This window comes from Staurois parvus, unplaced genomic scaffold, assembly GCF_062004578.1.
Source record: "Staurois parvus isolate SC_StPar_1 unplaced genomic scaffold, SC_StPar_1.0 ptg003838l, whole genome shotgun sequence".
Taxonomy (NCBI): Eukaryota; Metazoa; Chordata; class Amphibia; order Anura; family Ranidae; genus Staurois; species Staurois parvus.
The window spans coordinates 58,965-70,002 of NW_028321633.1; the positions used below are offsets into that span (position 1 = coordinate 58,965).

General features: G+C 53.5%; 1 long non-coding RNA gene across 2 annotated transcripts in view; it reads right to left on the reverse strand.

Annotated features, from left to right (window-relative positions):
- The window catches only part of LOC149427358 (uncharacterized), a 31,549-nt gene extending 24,194 nt beyond the window's left edge, over positions 1-7,355 (reverse strand). Inside the window, exon 1 of one of the 2 annotated variants that reach the window (XR_016311318.1) lies at positions 6,822-7,355. This is a non-coding gene — a long non-coding RNA (uncharacterized LOC149427358). Of the gene's footprint in view, positions 1-2,185; positions 5,080-6,821 lie in introns of those variants that run through there. The other variant, XR_016311319.1, reaches the window with a different exon arrangement.
- Between the last annotated feature and the right edge of the window lie 3,683 nt (positions 7,356-11,038).

The window sequence follows — 11,038 nt, forward strand, 5'->3', positions numbered from 1 at the left end:
TTTAATCTGCTGCAGTAACTTACAGTTCTTGCTCCTCCCTCAGTCTGAATGGATAGTGAAAGAAGCAGTAGACTGATGAGCTCACACCCGTCACTCTGCTCTCTCCTCCTAACCGCATGCCCCTTACACGAGTATTGCAGCAGAACTGATTCACTTCTTGTGCTGCGGCTTCTCTCTGGTCAAATCTGAACTCTGCTGTACAGGGATTTTAAGAGTCAAATATCAAGTCAAAGTGTAGGCACTTGCATCATTCAATGTAATAATTATATATAAGCAGTAGACGAGCACATAAATGCTGCATTCTAGTCCATGGGGCGTCATTTTAAATGACTCATTCAGGGCAGAGAAATATTTTTTAAAAATGTGAGAGCCCATAAAGCTGCCCGTACATTTCACCTCCCACAAACCTATATGGATCAGGCCATATGAGCAGAGATGCAGTATGGATCCTTTTTATGCAGGATCTTTCAGCTAGCAAGATCCTGTAAAAATGTCGGCAGCCGTCAAAGGACAAGTTCACCTTTCGTAACGTTAAACCCAAACTCAGGGTGTAAAATGTAATATGTTGTTATGATCAGACTGGGCCCTGTGGGGGATCTTCTCCCCTCTCGCTGTCAAATTTTTAAAACCGTGGCCGTGTAGGGCTCCGCCCACACAGTCACCTGTGGATGAGAGACTACAAGTCCCAAGAGCCTTAGCGGCTGTCAGCTTTAGTCCTCAATAAACTACTACTGTGCTGTGAAGTGCCGTGGTAGTTCATTCATTTTTCCTGTCAGTATATCTGTTGGCTCGTACATCCCTTTACGTGTAAGAAGATATACTAACAGATCTGCAGGAGACCCGCATGGCGCTGGCACAATGGTCTACGGGCTCCTGCAGACAGAAATAAGAAATGCACATTTATTTTACCTGCAAAAAAAAAAAAAGTGCAATAATTATTGTTTTTTAAAAGGTGAACTCATCCTTTAAAGGATACAGTCACCTTTTGTAACGTTACACCCATATTCAGGGTTACAATCACACCAGCCCCTGCACCCCCCCCCCCCCCCCCATCACCGTTGTATCTGCTAATGGGGGATCTTCTCCCCCCTGCTAGCTGTCAAAATGTAAAATAAAAACTGCTATGCGGGGCTCCGGCAGCGTCACTCATTCACAGTATTCTGTGAATGGGAAAACTACAAGTCCCAGCAGCCTTTCCAGTTGTCAGTTTGTGGTTTTCAACCAACTATCACGCCAGTCCACAGCACCATGGTAGTTCATTGAGCCTTCCTGTCAGTAAGTATCTGCTTGCCCATACGGGATGTACAAGCAAGCAGATTCTGGCTGTGGTGGGAGCACAGCCTGCCTGTCCTCCAATGGGCAAGATTTATTTTTAATAGTAATGGCGGCGATCAGCAACTTATAGCATGACTGCGGCGGGCATTCTGACACTGGGGGGAACTGACTTGATGTCACTGACATCCCCAGTGACACCAATACACTGATCAGTGCTAATAAAAAGCGCTGACACTGTACTAATGGCACTGGTCAGGAAGGGGTTAGCATGTGGGGCGATCAAAGGGTTAACTGTGTGCTGTGTAAGCCATGCAAAGCATTGTGCAGTAGCTGACAGGGGAGAGCACTGTATTGTTTACATACAGTTCTCTCCCTCCGTCAGTAATGCTCCTCAATCACCGGGACCCGGTGACTGACAGCTAAGGCTGCGAATAGCTGCACGGGTAGGGGCGTGCACGGCTCAGAAATGCAAAATGACGTATATATACAGGTGATTTTGCGCACCCCTGCCGCCCTGTAGCAGTATATCTTCTATAGGGCGGCAGGAAAGCGGTTCACTGAAAGTACAAATACGAGGTAACCTGATAAGACTTCTTTTCTGATCTTCTGGAGTTTAATGGACACTAGCTAGATCAAAGCTGAGCACATAAATCTTGAAGATCTGAACTTCAGCTTCCCTTCAGTCTTACACAGTTGTACAGACTTCTCTGCTCTACTGACATGGCATGATTTCACTGCACACTGAGCTTCTCACAGTGTGCATCACAAGTCAGAGCCCACCTTATTTCCTTGCTGGAGGACGTCAAGCATCTATTCTTTCCTCCCCGGCCTTCCTGTCCCTGGTCCACCCTTTTCATTCATTGGATTTCACTTTCAATCATGAAGATTCGGCATCACATGTGTGCATTACCTGGAGTGATTTGTGTGCCAACCAAGCCTGCCGAGAGTGCCACTGCTGAGAGACGGACATCCAACCATCAAAGCATTTTGATTTTTGCACAAATCGTCCTAAGAGTCAGCCCACTGCTTGTATCAGAACTGAGGACCTATGAGAGGAGTACTGAGGCAGGGTGCTGTGATCATTTCAGAAGGCCAGCATCCCACTAGCACCTCTCACCAGCCATTGCATAGGGAAGCACAGAGACCCAGTGATGTCTAAACAAGCTATATAGTGAAAACAGAAAGTTTCCTTTTAAAACTCATCAGCATGTTGATGGGGATGGAAAGACTTCAGCTTCAAAGGAAACCCTGAGGAACATATCGAGGTGACCCTTTCTTCTGAGAATTGTAGTACCCGCCATGATACTTTGGATCATCCTTCACAAGTACAGAGATGAGGAATTCTAACAGTTTTCTGACATTCACAGCATGCTTGTTCCAGGCATTGAAGCCAAACTACCAGGCACATAGCATTTTCAGAAGACCAACAATGGCCACAAAAGCAGACCCATACTTCTCATGACAGGTAGACTTTGAAGGAAACGAATGCATGAAACAATATGGAGATCATTATGGAACACTCTGAAAATGCTATTTGCCTGGCTGTCTCTAGAATCCATACTTTGAAACACCAACTTGAAGCCAGCATGCAGGTTAGAAAGCAGGGATGCACCGATACCATTTTCTGATCGGCCAGTACCGATACTTTCGGTCAAGTACTCGCCGATACCGATTGCCGATACTTTGTGGTGCGATGTGCGTCAATACAAAATGTATGAACACAAATTGCACCACAAAGACCAGCATGCAATGTGAACAGGAATGCAATTTCTGTCCAAAACAAATGCGGTTTCCCCACTGGACAGGAGCGGTGAAGGGAGTTTTCCCGCAGCGGAGAGTGGGCATGTGGGGATGTATACCATGGTGGCAGATACTCCATATTCTCAGCGGTAGGAGAGGAGACAAAGACGCCGACATCTGAAATCCCTGCCGATTTCTCTCCTCACCTTGCAGCAATGACAGTTCAGGCTAGAGGACTATTGATGTCACATGGACGGTGCTGACCAATCAGATGCCACAGGGATGTTGGATTCCTATCTCCTGACGCCCGGGACATGTAGTTCCGGGCGCTGGGCAGGTAGTTTCATTCTACCTTTAGGTCTGCTGCGGGCAAGCAGCAGGGCTCACCTGTCAGGTGAGGCAATAGGTGGCAGCGCTGCTGTTGACTGCGTTGCACAGTGCCAGCCTCTCCGCACCCCCGTCGTGTGCTCTCCCCGTTGGGTAGAGGGGAGGGAGAAGAGCGGACGAGTCCCCTCCCCTTCTTGTGCTGACTCGGAAGTGACGTTATGATGTCACTTCCGGGTCCCCGTTGAGAGATTGTAGAGCAATCCCCATAGGAACAGAGGGGAGACATCCAGAGTCTTTTAGACCTTGGATGTCTCGAAGAGAACCTGTCACCAAAAATCATCACATAGGGGAAGTTGTCCCCGTGATTAAAAAAAAACTTTTTTTTTACAATTATAAACAATGAAAGTTACACCCAAGCACATGCCATCCCCCCAAAAAGGCCGGCACCCCCACACATACAAAAACGTACAAAACGTAAAAGCACACGCTGGGACGCCTACGCATCAAACCGTCGATTGCGATACGTTACATATCGCCGCGCACGCCAGAATGAGAGCGATAATTCTAGCACCAGACCTCCTCCGTAATACTAAACTGGTGACCTATAAAGGAGCTTTAAAAGTGTCACCTATAGAAAATACAGGGTACTGAAGCTCCTCGCCATTTCACAAGTGCGCACAAATTTAAGGATGACAAGTTGGATATCTATTTATTCGCTGCAACCTCGGCTTTTAGATTTTACAGAAAATAGGGTCATTTATTGCTTTTTTTGTGCCCTAAAATTAACATACTTGTATTTTTTACTGAAATTTTGCGATAATATGGGACATAAAAAATTGGAACTACCACTATTTTATTCTCTAGGGTCTCTGCTTTCAGGAAATATATATTTGGGTGTTATGCCATCTTCAGGCTTAAAATGATTTTTTAAATGTGTGCAAAAATGGCAAAAACGTCTCTGGCAGCCAAAGGGATAAAGTATAAGCCCTGACCCACCCATTCCTGACGAGCAGCCAATCGGTGCTCAGTACACTGCAAGGTCTCTCTCCTCCTTGCTAGTCCCCGGGTGCAGTGCTGGAGAGAGGGGGGGGGAGGGGGAGGAGATAAACAGCGCAATGTTAAAAATATGACACGTTTAAGTCGCCATAAAGTCTCTTTTGCTTTTAAAACAAGTAGATTGTCATGAGGGACAAGTAGATTGGGGCCCCGATTTAGTCCCTGGACACGTCGTTTATCAAACATTTCCACCCCCCTGTGCCATCTCGCCCGTACTGTCATCGCTGCAAGGAGAGGAGAGAAAGCCGCTTCACAGGTCTGCAGATTTGAAATCCCCACAACTATCTATTCTCTCCTTGCAGCGATGACAGTCCGGGCAAGGCGGCTTCTGATTGGTCAGCACCGTCCATGTGTCCATAACAGGAAGTGAGAGGAAATCCATGCAAACTGGACCCCCCAGATCACCAGAACTAGTGTCCCCATCGGAAGATTTCCCCTCTATCACTTTTCTGGGGACAACCCAAAATGTGGGATCGTCTTTCCCATTCACTTTGGATGATGATGGTAAACAGGACAAACAGAGAGGGGGGATCTCCCCAACAATGGGGGCACAGACAGCAATAAACACTGACAGGGGCTCCAATCATCTCCACTCCATCCAAATCTAAACATGACTTTCCTTTACTTATTTCATTTCTTTTAATATTTAGATTTGTTTTCAGTATTCCTCAGTGATTGTATGACACGGATCTCTTTATGAAGAGTGGGGGAGGGGCAGGGAAGTGATATTTGGGGGATTATAGCTCTGTATTCATTTCCTTTATGAATGGCTGATATGGGGGGGGGGGTCTGGCACAGCTGCTGGGGGGATTATTGGGGGGGTTTCTGCACAATGCTGGGGTACTATAGAATGAATACATGGAGAGAAATGAGATGTATTCTGTGCAGGCATGGGGGGGGGGGCAGAAACACTGGAGGGGGGGATGGGGGAAGTTGTAGTAACACTGGGGGGGCAGAAATACTGGGGTGGAGGACAGATACACTGGGGGGATGGGGGCAGTTGTGGTAACACTGGGGGGGGGGGGGATGGGGGAAGTTGTGGTAACATGGGGGGGCAGAAACACTGGGGTGGAGGACAGATACACTGGGGGGATGGGGGCAGTTGTGGTATCACTGGGGGGGATGGGGGAAGTTGTGGTAACATGGGGGGGCAGATACACTGGGGGGATGGGGGCAGTTGTAGGAACACTGGGGGGGGGGATGGGGGAAGTTGTGGTAACATGGGGGGGCAGATACACTGGGGGGATGGGGGCAGTTGTGGTAACACTGAAGGGGGAGGGAAGTTGTGGTAACATGGGGGGGGCAGATACACTGGGGGGATGGGGGCAGTTGTAGGAACACTGGGGGGGGGATGGGGGAAGTTGTGGTAACATGGGGGGCAGATACACTGGGGAGAATGGGGGAAGTTGTTGTAACATGGGGGGGGGGCAGAAAAACTGGGGGGGGGAATGGGGGAAGTTGTTGTAACACGGGGGGGGGGGGGGCAGAAACACTGGCGGGATGGGGGAAATTGTTGAAACACGGAGGGAGCAGAAAGACTGGGGGGGGGATGGGGGAAGTTGTTGTAACACGGGGGGGGCAGAAACACTGGGGGGGGGGATGGAAGAAGTTGTTGTAACACGGGGGGGGGGGGGAAGAAACACTGGCAGGATGGGGGAAATTGTTGAAACACGGAGGGAGCAGAAAGACTAGGGGGGGATGGGGGAAGTTGTTGTAACACGGGGGGGGGGGGCAGAAACACTGGGGGGGGAATGGGGGAAGTTGTTGTAACACGGGGGGGGCAGAAACACTGGGGTGGAGGGAAGAAACACTGGGAGGAAGGGGGATGTGGGTAGTTGTTGTAACGGGGGGGGGGGGGCGGGAACACTGTCGGGGATGTGGACAGTTGTGGTAACACGGGGGGGGGGGGAGGATGGGGGCAGTTGTAACACTAGGGGGGGCAGAAACACAGGGGGGATGGGGGCAGTTGTAACACTGGGGAGGAGGGCAAAAACACTGGGGGGGGGGGGCATTGGGGAAGTTGTGGTAAAACGGGGGGGGGGGGCAGAAAGACTCGGGGAGAAGGTGGGGGCGCTTGTAGAAACACTGGGGGGGCAGAAACAGTGTGGGGGGAAATTGTAATACGGGGGGGCACAGAAAAACTGGGTGGGGGGCCATTGGGGAAGTTGTGGTAAAACAGAGGGGCAGAAAGACTGGGGGAAGGTGGGGGCAGTTGTGGTAACACTGAGGGGGGGCAGAAACACTGGGGGGGCAGGTTTGGTAAAACTGGGGGGGGGGGCAGTTGAGGTTACACTGGGGGGGTCGAAGCTCCAGGTATGTCCCCCCCCCATCATTTATTTGTCTCTCAATAGATAAAATCCCCCCCACATCATCCAGCACTCCCTCGGCCTCTTCCTCCTCCCCACCCCCGGCCTTCTCCTCACCTGGGCTCCCCCGGTCTCCATCTTGCCCACCCCGGACCCCGTTTCTCTCAGCTCCCGTCTGTCTCCTCCATCCCTCCTCGGGCTCCTATTACTCTCTGTGACATCAAAAGATGGCTGCCGAAGGAAAGCCATGTCTATAACGTTTAATGGAGCTGATTGGGAAGGGAGACACCTATGGCGGGGAGCGGTATTACCGCCATGGAACACATACAGGCACAGTGACATCTGGAGGCAGAATTTAGGAAAACCCACTAAAGTCACCACAACACTGATTCATTCTATGGGAAAATCAATAAAATAGCAGATTTAGTTTGGTTTTCAGTAAAAATATGTAGGCCCGAAAAGTGACGCTGTGATTGGCAGAGTGATTAGCTCCACCTCCAGGCTCTGATTGGCAGAGTGATTAGCTCCGCCTCCAGGCTGCCTCTGACCTCACTTCCTTTCTGGTTGTTGAGCGATACAGATCGTCAGAGCGGTTCTCCTGCAACTGACTGCGATCATTAGCATTTCTATTGCTGATATCATTATATTATTCTTTAGTAGTGGGAAATATTTATATTTTAGCCACTTTGAGGTCATCCAGCACCATCACGATGCCACGACCTTCACGACGCCCATCCGTGGGAAGGTCTTCACATCAGGTGAACGGAGGGTCTCCGATCGCCCATCGGACGAGGTCCAGGGTCCAACGTCATCGGAGACGGGAGGAGGCCTCCACCCACCGCAGCCGTTCACCAAGAGAGCGAGCCCGGGCCCCTGAGCACCCTCCACCACCGGCCATGGAACAGCGCGCCGGGGCCCCTGAGCACCCCCCAGCCATGGAGCAGCGCGCCGAGGAGGAGGTAATTCTCTGTCCCATCTGTTTGGCAGGTTATGAAGATGGAGAGGACACGACCATCCTGGCCTGCGCTCACGAGTTCCACACCAGCTGTATCCACCGATGGCTTGAAGAGAGCGCCACCTGTCCAATCTGCAGGACTGCTATTCCCAACCAGCAGGACGACCAGCCACTCCTCCCTGAGGACATACAGGAAGTCATGATTGAAGACATCCAGTTTGGGATATGAAATAGATGAAAAATGGTGATGTAGACTTGCATGTCATTGTATTCCTCAGGGTGCAGGTAATGTAAATGGGAACTGTTACTGTGTACAGTGTATATATTTTTAAATTTCTTTATATATTATTTTTAATATTATATTATATATGTTACATGTTTATCTGTTTTAGCCTTTAAGTAGTTATTGTATTAATGCATTGAGAAAAAAACAAAAAAAAAAACAAAAAAAAATTTAAAAACCAAAAAAAAAAAAATTTATTTATTTATATATTTTTAGATGTTTTATGATTATAGTAATGTTAACTAATGCTTTGCAACGATGGGGCGCTAATTCCCCCCACTGACACCAACGATGGGGCGCTATCCCCCACTGACACCAACGATGGGCGCAATTCCCCCCCACTGACACCAACGATGGGGCCAATTCCCCCCACTGACACCAACGATGGGGCGCAATTCCCCCCCACTGACACCAACGATGGGGCGCAATTCCCCCCCACTGGCACCAACGATGGGGCGCAATCCCCCCCACTGGCACCAACGATGGGGCGCAATTCCCCCCCACTGGCACCAACGATGGGGCGCATTCCCCCCCACTGGCACAACGATGGGCCCCCCCCACTGGCACCAACGATGGGGGCGCAATCCCCCCACTGGCACCAACGATGGGCGCAATTCCCCCCCACTGGCACCAACGATGGGGCGCAATTCCCCCCCACTGGCACCAGCGATGGGGCGCAATTCCCCCCACTGGCACAGCGATGGGGCGCAATTCCCCCCCACTGGCACCAGCGATGGGGCGCAATTCCCCCCCACTGGCACCAGCGATGGGGCGCAAATTCCCCCCCACTGGCACCAGCGATGGGGCGCAATTCCCCCCCACTGGCACCAGCGATGGGGCGCAATTCCCCCCCACTGGCACCAGCGATGGGGCGCAATTTCCCCCCCACTGGCACCAGCGATGGGGCGCAATTCCCCCCCACTGGCACCAGCGATGGGGCGCAATTCCCCCCCACTGGCACCAGCGATGGGGCGCAATTCCCCCCACTGGCACCAGCGATGGGGCGCAATTCCCCCCCACTGGCACCAGCGATGGGGCGCAAATTTCCCCCCCACTGGCACCAGCGATGGGGCGCAATTCCCCCCCACTGGCACCAGCGATGGGGCGCAATTCCCCCCCACTGGCACCAGCGATGGGGCGCAATTCCCCCCACTGGCACCAGCGATGGGGCGCAATTCCCCCCCACTGGCACCAGCGATGGGGCGCAATTCCCCCCCACTGGCACCAGCGATGGGGCGCAATTCCCCCCCACTGGCACCAGCGATGGGGCGCAATTCCCCCCCACTGGCACCAGCGATGGGGCGCAATTCCCCCCCACTGGCACCAGCGATGGGGCGCAATTCCCCCCCACTGGCACCAGCGATGGGGCGCAATTCCCCCCCACTGGCACCAGCGATGGGGCGCAATTCCCCCCCACTGGCACCAGCGATGGGGCGCAATTCCCCCCCACTGGCACCAGCGATGGGGCGCAATTCCCCCCACTGGCACCAGCGATGGGGCGCAATTCCCCCCACTGGCACCAGCGATGGGGCGCAATTCCCCCCCACTGGCACCAGCGATGGGGCGCAATTCCCCCCCACTGGCACCAGCGATGGGGCGCAATTCCCCCCCACTGGCACCAGCGATGGGGCGCAATTCCCCCCACTGGCACCAGCGATGGGGCGCAATTCCCCCCCACTGGCACCAGCGATGGGGCGCAATTCCCCCCCACTGGCACCAGCGATGGGGCGCAATTCCCCCCCACTGGCACCAGCGATGGGGGCGCAATTTCCCCCCCACTGGCACCAGCGATGGGGCGCAATTCCCCCCACTGGCACCAGCGATGGGGGCGCACATTCCCCCCACTGGCACCAGCGATGGGGCGCAATTCCCCCCCCCCACTGGCACCAGCGATGGGGCGCAATTCCCCCCCACTGGCACCAGCGAGGGGGCGCAATTCCCCCCCACTGGCACCAGCGATGGGGCGCAATTCCCCCCCCACTGGCACCAGCGATGGGCGCAATTCCCCCCACTGGCACCAGCGATGGGGCGCAATTCCCCCCACTGGCACCAGCGATGGGGCGCAATTCCCCCCCACTGGCACCAGCGATGGGGCGCAATTCCCCCCCACTGGCACCAGCGATGGGGCGCAATTCCCCCCCACTGGCACCAGCGATGGGGCGCAATTCCCCCCACTGGCACCAGCGATGGGGCGCAATTCCCCCCCACTGGCACCAGCGATGGGGCGCAATTCCCCCCCCACTGGCACCAGCGATGGGGCGCAATTCCCCCCACTGGCACCAGCGATGGGGCGCTATTCCCCCCCACTGACACCAACGAAGGGGCACTATTCCTTCGACTGACACCAACGATGGGGCGCTATTCCTCCCCACTGACACCAAAGATGAGAACTATTCCTCCCCACTGACACCAACGATGGGGCACTAATCCTCCCCACTGGCACCAAAGATGGGGCACTATTCCTCCCCAGTGGCACCAACGATGGGGCACTATTCCTCCCCACTGACACCAAAGATGGGGCACTATTCCTCCCCACTGACACCAACGAAGGGGCACTATTCCTTCGACTGACACCAACGATGGGGCACTATTCCTCCCCACTGACACCAAAGATGAGAAACTATTCCTCCCCACTGACACCAACGATGGGGAAACGATGGGGCACTAATCCTCCCCACTGGCACCACGATGGGGCACTAATCCTCCCCACTGGCACCAACGATGGGGCACTAATCCTCCCCACTGGCACCAACGATGGGGCCACTAATCCTCCCCACTGGCACCAACGATGGGGCACTAATCCTCCCCACTGGCACCAACGATGGGGCACTAATCCTCCCCCACTGGCACCAACGATGGGGCACTAATCCTCCCCACTGGCACCAACGATGGGGCACTAATCCTCCCCACTGGCACCAACGATGGGGCACTAATCCTCCCCACTGGCACCAACGATGGGGCACTAATCCTCCCCACTGGCACCAACGATGGGGCACTAATCCTCCCCACTGGCACCAACGATGGGGCACTAATCCTCCCCACTGGCACCAACGATGGGGCACTAATCCTCCCCACTGGCACCAACGATGGGGCACT